Source organism: Mandrillus leucophaeus, unplaced genomic scaffold (assembly GCF_000951045.1).
Source record: "Mandrillus leucophaeus isolate KB7577 unplaced genomic scaffold, Mleu.le_1.0 Scaffold23, whole genome shotgun sequence".
NCBI lineage: Eukaryota > Metazoa > Chordata > Mammalia > Primates > Cercopithecidae > Mandrillus > Mandrillus leucophaeus.
The window spans coordinates 710,032-721,618 of NW_012102365.1; positions in this window are offsets into that span (position 1 = coordinate 710,032).

Here is an 11,587-nt window from a genome sequence, read left to right on the forward strand (position 1 = left end):
AGATCCTGTCTCAAAAAAACATAAATAAATAAGGAAAAGACATGTATAGATACAAAAAGGGAGGCCTCATAGGCCAGAAAGTGGCTTTTTAGACTGAGCAATGTCACTATTCTTGTGAGCATGAGAAGAGGCATCATCCCTGCGGCCTCACACAAATTCTGGAGTGCGTGAGTCTGGGGCGCGTGAGTCTGGCCCAGTGTGCAAAAGCTCCAGCCAGCCATCAATCTCCATCCCAGCCATGCCACCCTGGTGTCCCAGAACACACAGGGACATCTCAAGCTGTGCACCATGGGCTGGGGCATGTTCCTGGGGTTTCTCGGCCAGCTCAGCCCCTTGGGCTGTGACTCACCCTCTACTGTGGAGAGTCCTCCACGTAACTGATTCCAATATGTTTGTGAGCATCTCCAGGACAGGGACCTCTGTCTACTCATTTTGGTTTTCCATGTAGACATTTGTCAGGCTTTTTTGGATGCCCAGCATCTGAAACTTTTTCCCTACATGAGTTTTGAGGGAGGCAAAAGGTACCTCTCATGATAAAAGCCAAAATGGCCAAATACTTAGTTTCAACCTCCCTCCCCAGCACTTCATGCAGGCACACTAGGACTAGGTCGATCAGATGTCCCCACTCAGATAGCAGGTCAGAAGCCAGTGCCCCTGGCTGAGCGCAGTGGCTCGCGCCTGTAATCCCAGGACTTTGGGAGGCCGAGACGGGCAGATCACTTGAGGTCAGGAGTTCAAGACCAGCCTGGCCAACATGGTAAAACCCTATCTCTACAAAAACACAAAAATTAACTAAGTGTGGTAGCATATGCCTGTATTTCCAGCTAGTTGGGAGACTGAGGCAGGAGAATTGCTTGAACCCAGGAGGTTGCAGTGAGCTGAGATGGCTCTGCTATACTCCAGGCTGGGCGACAGAGTGAGACTACATCTCAAAAAAAAAAAAAAAAGCCACTGGCCCTGAGGTGGCAGTTCTGTGGAGACTCCTCTCTACAGCAAAGGCTGTGGTACCACATCCGGCTTCCAGGGCAGTGGAGGAAAGAAGGGGGTTCAGGGGAGGCTGCAGAGTCTGTGCAGGGCTGGTCCTGGGGTTTGATATTTGGCCATGGTCTTGTCTACTTCCAGCCTCCCTTGATCCATCCTGTACTCCAAGCCTCACTCTCCAGACTTCTCAGACCTTCTGTGAGCTTTTCTAACGTCTTTCAAACAAATTCCTTCTGCTTACATCCTCCTGAAATGGTTTTTGTAGCTTACAACTGATAATTCTGCATTATACATGCTCAGAATAGAAGATGAAGTAACAGGGTTCCAGTTGCAATTGTCCAAGGAACAGAGTAAATAGCCACCTTTACAAACAGCTTTCTTGCTGTGTCTGGCACTGTGCTAGGAGCTTCATAAACTTTATCTCATTTAGTCTTCACAGCAAACCTGTGTGGTGGATTTTATTATTAGCAACTCACCTAGAGTCATACAGCAAGTAGTCAAGAGCTTTTAGTGGCAAACCTCAGACTCTGCCATCTCTTGGCCATGTCAGCTTCCCCCACTACGACAGATACCCCCTCATTTCTTCCTCTCTTGCTCTCTCTTCCGACATGCTGTTCCCAGTCCTTCCCCCCACCCCTCCCCTCAGTGGCCCCCTCAGTATCTTTCAGCTTAATGGGGGGCTTAGTTCACCAAAGCTCCACTCCCCAAAAGAGCCCTCCCAGAACCCCAGGCCACAAGCCTGCCTCCCCTGCAGTCTTGCTGGGTATCACAGGGAAGTGAGGGGGCACCGAGTGAAGCTTCCTCCCCTCCAAGGCACATCCCCACACACCTTTGGCTTCCATCTGCCAGCTCTGCCCCCTCCTAGCATCACACTCTGCTCCCAACTCTCAGAACGGTTTGCACAACCTCTCTGTTAGAAAAAAATAAAAAAGGAAATGGCCTTGGAGATTTCCAAATCTCCAATCCTGAAAGCCCCCTGGCTTGGCTAGGAAATGTCCCAGGAGGTGGGTTGAGGACAGACTCCCTCAGGTTCCCACGTGGAGCAACCTCTGCCTGCCAAGCCCTTCCTTGCTCTCATCTCCCAGATCATCTGTCTTGTCAGCCTCCATGCCCTGTGATGTCACAGGCCTAACTGTGATGCCACAGGCCTAACTGTGACGTCAGCTTTTCCCACATCCCCTGGGGAGGTAGCACAAAAGCAGGAACATGGTCTTCTAACTGGGGAACGTGAGCAGATGCCTTGACCAGACCAGAGACCCAAGCCAAGGAAAGTCCGTGGTCACAGACCACGTGAGCTTGGAAAGTGCAGATAGAGGGGAAGTAGGGAGCTGACTCCAGGTGCAGGGGGCACGTTCGGGAGGCCTCTGAAGAGGAAGTGCCTCCATAGTAGGGGACAAGAGCTGGAGGGGCTGGGTCCTCGGGCTCTTGGTGCTCACTGCACACTTTCTTTTTTTTTTTTTTGAGATGGAGTCTCGCTCTGTCGCCCAGGCTGGAGTGCAATGGCACGATCTCAGCTCACTGCAACCTCCGCCTCCCGGGGTCAAGCAATTCTCTGCTTCAGCCTCCTGAGTAGCAGGGATTACAGGCACGTGCCACCACGCCCGGCTAATTTTTGTATTTTTAGTAGAGACGGAGTTTCACCATCTTGGCCAGGCTGGTGTTGAACTCCTGACCTCGTGATCCACCTGCCTCGGCCTCCCAAAGTGCTGGGATTACAGGCGTGAGCCACCGCGCCTGGCCTGCACACTTTCTTCTTCCTTTCGTTAGTTGCAAAGTAATGCATACTAGTGGTAAACATTTCAAACAACAGAAAATGTAAAAACAAAAAAAGGAAGCTCCTCCTCCTTCGCAATTTCCCAGTGGTCAATGTGAACTGTTTAGTGTTTACCCTTCCAGACATTTTTCTGTGAACCAACAAACAGGTAAATTGATTTTTTTGATTGCTTTTTTTTTTTAAGGAAAGAAGAAACTTACTGAAAATGAAAGTCTACTCCGCAGTGTTGGAGCAGGCCTGAGTATAGGGGTTCAAAGGCCCTGTTACAGAGTTTTTGAGAGTTTAAATACCTTCTACGTATGGTACACCCTATGTAAATGAAGGGGGATGAAGTAAAGTTACAAAGTCATTTGCTCAGGGTATCTCCTGTGGAGAAGATATTTCCTGTCAGAGCTGAAGTGTGAATTGACCTTATGTTTCCTGCCTCCAGACCCTATTTCCTTGCCTCATCTCCCTGCTAAGAGATGTGATTGTGACCTCCATAAATCTTCACGGGAGGCAGAGGGACCGATGGTCTTTTTCCTGCAACTGCTTCATGCTGGCCTGGGCGTAGTCCCTCCCTATTGGGGATCATGAAACTCTCACCCTGTTCTGCCTAGTGGAGGCAGGGTAGCTTCTCGATGGCCAGGGGTGGTGTCTTCACCTGGAACTGGCTGGATCCTTTGTTGCATGATCATCTGAAGCTTGATGGTCTCCTTTTGCTGGCATGCCAGGTTTCTGGGTTCTGTCTCCCTGAGCAGCGCCAGGGATCCTGCTTGACTCTTCCTCTGGGCTGGCTCGCCAAAATATGTCACTGGTAGGGGGTGTCCAGGTTCTTGGCATCTTGAACAAAGAACTGGACAAAAAGCAGAAACAAGGCAAGGAAGAAATGAAGGGTTATTGAAAATAAAGTACACTCCACAGTGTTGGAGTGGGCCTGAGCATAGGGGCTCAAAGGCTAAATTGTGTCTTATACAAACATGGGAATATATTGATACACATTGCTCTTCCGGGTTTTCTTTTTTTTTCTTTTCTTTTCTTTTCTTTTCTTTTCTTTTTTTGAGACGGAGTCTCACTCTGCCTCCCAGGCTGGAGTGCAGTGGTGCGATCTTGGCTCACTGGCAACCTCCATCTCCTGGGTTCAAGCCATTATCCTGTTCAAGCTGGGACTACAGGCACGCACCACCAAGCCCAGCTAATTTTTTTGTGTTTTTAGTAGAGACGGGGTTTCACCACATTGGCAGGCTGGTCTCGAGCTCCTGACCTCAAGTGATCCACCAACCTTGGCTTCCCAAAGTGCTGGATTACAGGTGTGAGCCATCGTGCCCAGTCTCTTCTGGGTTTTCTAATAATCCATTGTGGGCAGCATTTCATGCCATGAACATACTTATCTGCCTCCTGCTTTTTCCTAACTGTATAATGTTCCATTGCAGGGTTGTGCTTAATATGTAGCATTTCCCTATTGGTGGACATATGGCTGGGATCCCATTTTCCCCTTTCCACACAAAGCTGGAAAAGACCTCCAGACAGAGTCGATATGCAGAGTGGTTAAGAATAAGAGCTGTGCTGGATTTAATCCCAACTGGGTAACCTTATGGCAAATCACTTAACCTCTCTGTGCATCTTTCCTCATCTGTCAAATGGGGATAATAATAACACTCGCCTCACAGAATTCTTTCCAGGTTTCCTCAAGATAATCCACGTAAAGCCCTTAGGATGGTGCCTGGCCCAAAGCAAGCACGAGGCAAATGTGGGTGACTATTGATATCGTACATTACCCTTTACCTAGTTAGGCAAGCACCTGCAAGTCAGCTTCTTAAAAGTGTTAAAATTGTGATGGTTATTCCTGACCCACTTTGGAAGATTGGAATTTGGGCAGCATAATTGGAGAGATTAACTACATTTAGTTTTCTTGCTTTATTTATTGACCCTTCCGTGGTTGGGGATCATTGCTCTCATTCAATGCAGTCTTCCCCTACCCCATCCACACACCACAATAATAATAGCTCTTGGCATGTGAGCGCTCATCATATGCCAGGAACCACGCAAAGCCATTCCACACGCTTTGTCTCAGGAGAGTGACTCTGGGAGATGAATGCTATTATTCCCATTTTAGAGGCAAGAAAACTGACACTCAGATAAGGAAAATGACTCACTCGAGATCAGATGACCTGGCCGGGCGTGGCTCATGCCTGTAATCCCAGCACTTTGGGAGGCGGAGGCGGGTGGATCACCTGAGGTCAAGAGTTCAAGAGCAGCCTGGCCAACATGGTGAAACCTTGTCTCTGCTAAAAATACAAAAATTAGTCGGGCATGGTGGTGGGTGCCTGTAATCCCAGCTACTTAAGAGGTTGAGGCAGGAGAATCACTTGAACTTAGGAGGCAGAGGTTGCAGTGAGCTGAGATCATGCCATTGCACTTCAGCCTGGGAGACAAGAGCAAAACTCAGTCTGAAAAAAAAAAACAAAAAACCCACATGACTCCAAAGTAGAAAGCATAGAAACAGAGAGTAGAAAGGTCTTTACCAGTGACAGGGACCTGGGGTGTAAGGGAAATGGGAGATGAACGTCAAAGGGTACAAAGTTGTAGTTACTTAGAATGAATAAGTCTAGAGGTGTAACATACAGCATGAGGATTATAGTTAGTAATATTATATACTAGATATTTGCTAAAAGAGTAATTTTAGGTACTTTTACCACACACACACACACACATACACACAAGGTAACTGTGAGGTGATGGATGTGTTAAATTGCTTGACTGTAGTAATCACTTTACCGTGCGTATGTGTATCAAAACATCATGTTGTAGATCTTAAATATATACAGTTTTAAAAGAATCACATGACCCAAGTTGAGGTTGCAAGTCCCAGAGGCGAGGGAGAGCTTAGGGAAGACTTTCCAGGACTTTGAAGAAGTGAAAAGGGCCACAAATACGTTTGGTAGAAGGGGCTCCCAGAAAAATCAAGACAAACAGAGGCCATGTTGAAATGAGCTGCAGAATTAGCATTTGGTACCCGGCAAGAATGTCATTCATTCACATATTTATTTGCTTTTCTTTCTTTTTCTCTTTCTTTCTCTCTCTCTCTCTCTTTCTTTTTTCTTTCTTTCTTTCTTGTTTTTTGGTAAAGACAGAGTCTGGCTATGCTGACCAAGCGGGTCTCAAACTCCTGCCCTCAAGCAATATTCCCACCTCAGCCTCCCAAAGTAATTCACATATTTATTAATTACCAGCTATGTGTCAGGCATTGGACTATTTTCTGGGAATACAACCCATAGAAATATGACTCAGACCTTGGAATTACGATCCGGCTGTCAAGAAGCTTACTGGATTTTGTGAAATGGAAAGTAATGTACACCTGAGCTTATTATTAGGAGGGTAGGGACTGGGGGAGCAAAGTAGAACTGGGGATGGGGTTGGCTGACTCATGCACTAAGAAAGGGAGATAATGGAACCACAGCCAGGAGCCCCACTTCCTCCCTGAAAACCTCAAAAACTTCTTCAACCCATATCCATTGCCACCTCCAACCTTGAGGCCAGCCAGCTGACTTCCCAGAGAGCCCAGCTTATGGGTCCTCTGCCACGTGGACACTTTTGAGGGGCACCAGGTAAGGACTCCAGGTCAGGAAGGGATCTGGGACATCACTGGCTTAGAGATTAAGCAGCTGTGTGGGGTGTGCTTCCACGGGCAGAGCTGAGGGTGGGGCTGACAGTGCTCTTGCCTGGCCCTTCTCTGTGGTTGACACCTCCCTCCCTCTGCCTGACACCCACTTGCTTATCTCCCCAGACAGCCCAGCTGTCAGTCTGTCAGATGCATTTGAGTTGGCCCTTGGCTTCACACCCCAAGGTGGGGAAGAGATCTTGAGTTAAGGTGCGCCTGCTCTTACATTTGCAGAAGGGACCTGCAAACACTCTTGCATCTTCCCCTGCACCCATCTGTGACCTTCCAGTCCTTCTGTGGGTAAAACTGCAGATGTGCCTTCAAGTGATATCCAAGGTCATGCTACTTATCCTCTCATCTCAACCATTCCAAGAGAATAGGAGACAAGAAGAGGTCACCTTGCTTGGATTCAAATCCAGCAGAGCTAATGTACTCTGAGCCACTACGCAAAACTGCCTACCATGTACATGGATGTCCTTTCCAGCCTGGTGTGGAACAGGGCAAAATTAAAGTCCACCTATATATCCACCATTAGAGGAAAGCTACATATTATGTACATCCATGCATCAGAATACTATGCAGTCAGGGAAAAGCAGGAGGTAAATTTACTCAATGCCTCCTATGGGCCAAATCTCTTTATGATCATCTTATTTAATCTTCCTCAAAATTCTCCAAGGTGGCCAGGCATGGTGGCTCACACCTGTAATCCCAACATTTTGAGAGGCGAAGGTGGGAGGATAACTTGAGCCCAGGAGTTTAAGACCAGTCCGGGCAACATAGCAAGACCCCTTCCCTAAAAAATTTTTTAAAAATAACTAGGCATGATAGCGTGGGCCTGTAGTTCCAGCTATCTGAGAGGCTGAGGCAGGAGAATTGCTTGAGACCTGGAGGTCAAGGCTGTAGTGAGCCATGATTGTGCCACTCTACTCCAGCCTGGGCAACAGAATGAAACCTCTACTTCCGAGGTTCAAGTGATTCTCCTGCCTCAGCCTCCCGAGTAGCTGGGATTACAGGCATGCATCACCACGCCCAGCTAATTTTATATTTTTAGTAGTGACAGGGTTTCTCCATGTTGGTCAGGCTGGTCTCGAACTCCCGATCTCAGGTAATCTACCCACCTCAGCCTCCCAAAGTGCTGGGATTACAGGCGTGAACCATCACGTCCAGCCAAGAATTTTTAATGTCTCCATTTTATGGATGAGCAGACAAGACTCAGCAAGGGTATACCAGGTAGTATCAACTCAAATGTCTATAGTGGCCATGCAAATAACATAAAGTGATCCAAGAATAAGCATGATACAATTGTTTCCTGACATTGGATCTTGGTTTCAAGGATCCAACAGGGAAGGGTTGGGACTGAGGCAAACCGGAGAGCATGGTCTATTCTTAAAGATCAGCCACTACACAGAATAATCAGGGGCCAGTGTTGCCAGGGTTCCAGCTTTTCCAGAGAATCTGAAAATCAGGAGTTGTATGTGAAATCTCCATATTTTTTAAAAGAATGGCTCCAATTTTTTTTGTCTTTTTTTTTTTTTTTTTTTTTGACATGGAGTCTTGCTCTGTCACCCAGGCTGGAGTGAAGTGGCATGATCTCAGCTTACTGCAGCCTCTGCCTCCTGGGTTCAAGCAATCCTTCTGCCTCAGCCTCCTGAGTAGCTGGGAATACAGGCATGTGCCACCACACCCGGCTAATTTTTGTATTTTTAGTAGAGATGGGGTTTTGCCATGTTGGCCAGGCTGGTCTTGAACTCTTGACCTCAGATGATCCACCCGCCTTGGCTTCCCAAAGCTCTGGGATTACAGGCGTGAGCCACCGTGCCTGGCCCTCCAATGTCTTAAAATGATGTGTATGCCAATCAGAATAGGTCTGTCAGATTCAGCAGCCTCTGCCCAAGGTCCCAGAGCCCAAGGCCTTTCCACTTTTCTAGCTATCTCCAAAAGCTATGACCTCTATTGTTTTCACTAAACACTTAAATAATTAATGTCAAATCTTCACAAACTCTTCCAAAAAATAGAAGAGGAGAGAACATTTCCCAGCTTATCCTGTGAGACTGATGTTACCCTGATATCAAAAAACAATGACAGGCTTGCTACAGTGGATCACGCCTATAATCCCAGCACTTTGGGAGGCCAAGGCAGGAAGATCGCTTGAGCCCAGGAATTCAAGACCAGCCTGGGCAACATGGTGAAACCCCATTTCTACAAAATAATTTTAAAAACAAACAAAACAAACAAACAAACAAAAAACAAAGATCATAAGAAAACCATAGACTATTATCTCTTGTGAGTACAAATACAAAAATCCACAACAAAATATGAGCAGGCAGAATCAACACTCAACAACATATAAAAAGGGTTATACCAGGAGGTGGAGCTTGCAGTGAGCCGAGATTGTGCCACTGCACTCCAGCCTGGGCTACAGAGCAAGATTCCGTCTCAAAAAAAAAAAAAAAAAAAAAAAAGAAGAAGAAAAAAGGGTTATACATCATGAGTGAGTGAGTTTTATCCCAGAAATAGTTTAACATGCAAAAATCAATTACTGTAATATAATATGGCAGTGGAATAAAGGACATGATCATCTCAATAGGTGCAGGAAAATGATTTGATGAAATCCACCATTCCTTTTTGGGATACAATACAGTCACCAGGCCAGGTGCAGTGGCTCATGCCTGTAATCCCAGCACTTTGGGAGGCTGAGGTGGGTAGATTACCTGAGACCAGGAGTTCGAGACCAGCCTGACCAACATGGAGAAACCCTGTCACTACTAAAAATACAAAATTAGCTGGGCGTGGTGGTGTGTGCTGTAATTCCAGCTACTCGGGAGGCCGAGGCAGGAGAATCGCTTGAACCTGGGAGGCAGAGGTTGCAGAGTGAGCTGAGATCAAGCCATTGCACTCCAGCCAGGACAACAAGAGCGAAACTCTGTTTAAAACAAACAAACAAACAAACAAACAAAAACACTCACCAAACTAGGAATAGGGAACTTCTTCACCCTGATAAAAGGCTTCTACAAAAAGCACAGAGCTAAGATGGAATTTAGGATGAAAAGAGAGTTGTTTTCCTCTTCAGATCAGGAATGAGACCATATCCACCCTTACTGCTTCTATTCAACACTGTCCTAAAGGTTCTAGCCAGGGCTACTAGGCCAAAAAATAAAAATAAAAAATAAAAATAAAATAAAATAAAATTTAAAAAGGAAAAAAAACAGGCACCCAGATTAGAAATTAAGAGGTAAAACTGTATATACAGAGGACATAATCTTGTACATAGAAAATACTGAGGAGGCTGGGCTCGGTGGCTCATGCCTGTAATCCCAGCATTTTGGGAGGCCAAGGCTGGTGGATCACCTGAGGTCAGGAGTTCAAGACCAGCCTGGTCAACATGGCAAAGCCCTGTCTCTACTAAAAATACAAAAATTACCCGGGCATGGTGGCAGGCGCCTATAATCCCAACTATTTGGGAGGCTGAGGCAGAAGAAACTTGAACCTGGGAGGCAGAGGTTGCAGTGAGCCAAAGTTGCGCCATTACACTCCAGCCTGAGTAACAAGAGTGAAACTCCGTCTCAAAAAAAAAGAAAAAAGAAAAAGAAAAGAAAATCCTGAGGAATCCACAAAAGCTTATTGGAACTAATGAGTTCAGCAAAGTTTTAGGATACAAAACCAACAAATAGGCCAGGCGCAGTGGCTCACACCTGTAATCCCAGCACTCTGGGAGGCCGAGGTGGGCAGATCACGAGGTCAGGAGACAGAGACCATCCTGGCTAACATGGCGAAACCCTGTCTCTACTAAAAATACAAAAAATTAGCCAGGCGTGGTGGCGGGCGCCTGTAGTCCCAGCTACTGGGGAAGCTGAGGCAGGAGAATGGCGTGAACCCAAGAGGCGGAGCTTGCAGTGAGCCAAGATCGGGCCACTGCACCCCAGCCTGGGTGACACAGCAACACTCCGTCTCAAAAAAAAAAAAAAACCGACAAATGGTGCTGAGAAAACAGATACCTACATACAAAAAGAGTTATGTCCCTGGTTGGGTATAGTGGCTCATGCCTGTAATTCCAGCACTTTGGAAGGCTGAGGCAGGAGGATGGCTTGTGTTCAGGAGTTTGAGACCACCCTGGACAACATGGCGAAACCTCTTCTCTACAAAAAAAATACAAAAATTGGCTGGGCGTGGTGGTGCATGGTGTGCGTCTGTACTCCCAGCTGCTTGGGAAGCTCAGATGGGAGCATCACTTGGGCCTGGGAGGTCAAAGCTGCAGTGATCTGTGGTTGGGCCACTGCACTCCAGCCTGGGCAACAAAGCAAGACCCTATTTCAAAAAAAAAAAAAAAAGTTGTATCGGTTTCTTTTATCATATACAAAACTAAACTCAAAATGCGTCATATACCTAAATGTAAGAGCTAAAACTCCAAAACTCTTAGGAGAAAATATGGGAGCAAACCTTTCTGACCTTGGGTTAGACAAAACTTTCTTAGATACAACACAAAAAGCACAAGCAACAAAAAATAAAGTAGGAAAATTGGATTTCACCAAAATTTAAAATCTTTGTGCTTCATAAGATTCCATCAAAGGAAGTATAGGATAGCTGTGTATATATGTATATATATACACACACACATATTTTATATATATATATATATTTTTTTTAAAGAAAATAGGTCAGGCATGGTGGTTCACTGAACGAGACTCCATCTCAAAAATAAATAAATAAATAATAAAATAAAGGAAAATAACAAGCGTTGTTGGTGGCCGGGTATGGTGGCTCACGCCTATAATCCTAGCACTTTGGGAGGCCAAGGCAGGTGGATCACGAGGTCAGGAGTTCAAGACCAGCCTGGCCAACACGGTGAAACCCTGTCTCTGCTAAACATACAAGAAATTAGCTGGGTGTGGTGGCATGCGCCTGTAATCCCAGCTACTTGGGAGGCTGAGGCAGGAGAATTACTTGAACCCAGGAGGCGGAGGTTGCAGTGAGCCGAGATTGCGTCATTGCACTGGGCAACAGAGACTCTGTCTTGAAAAAATAAAAGCAAGTGTTGTTGGCAAGGATGCAGAGAAATTGGAACTCTCATACATTGTTGGTGGAAATGCAAAATGGTCCAGGTGCTATGGCAAAACAGTTTGGTGATTCCTCAAAGGTAAAGAATTAGCATATTCCACTTCTAGTATATACCCCAAATTGGAAATAGATACTCA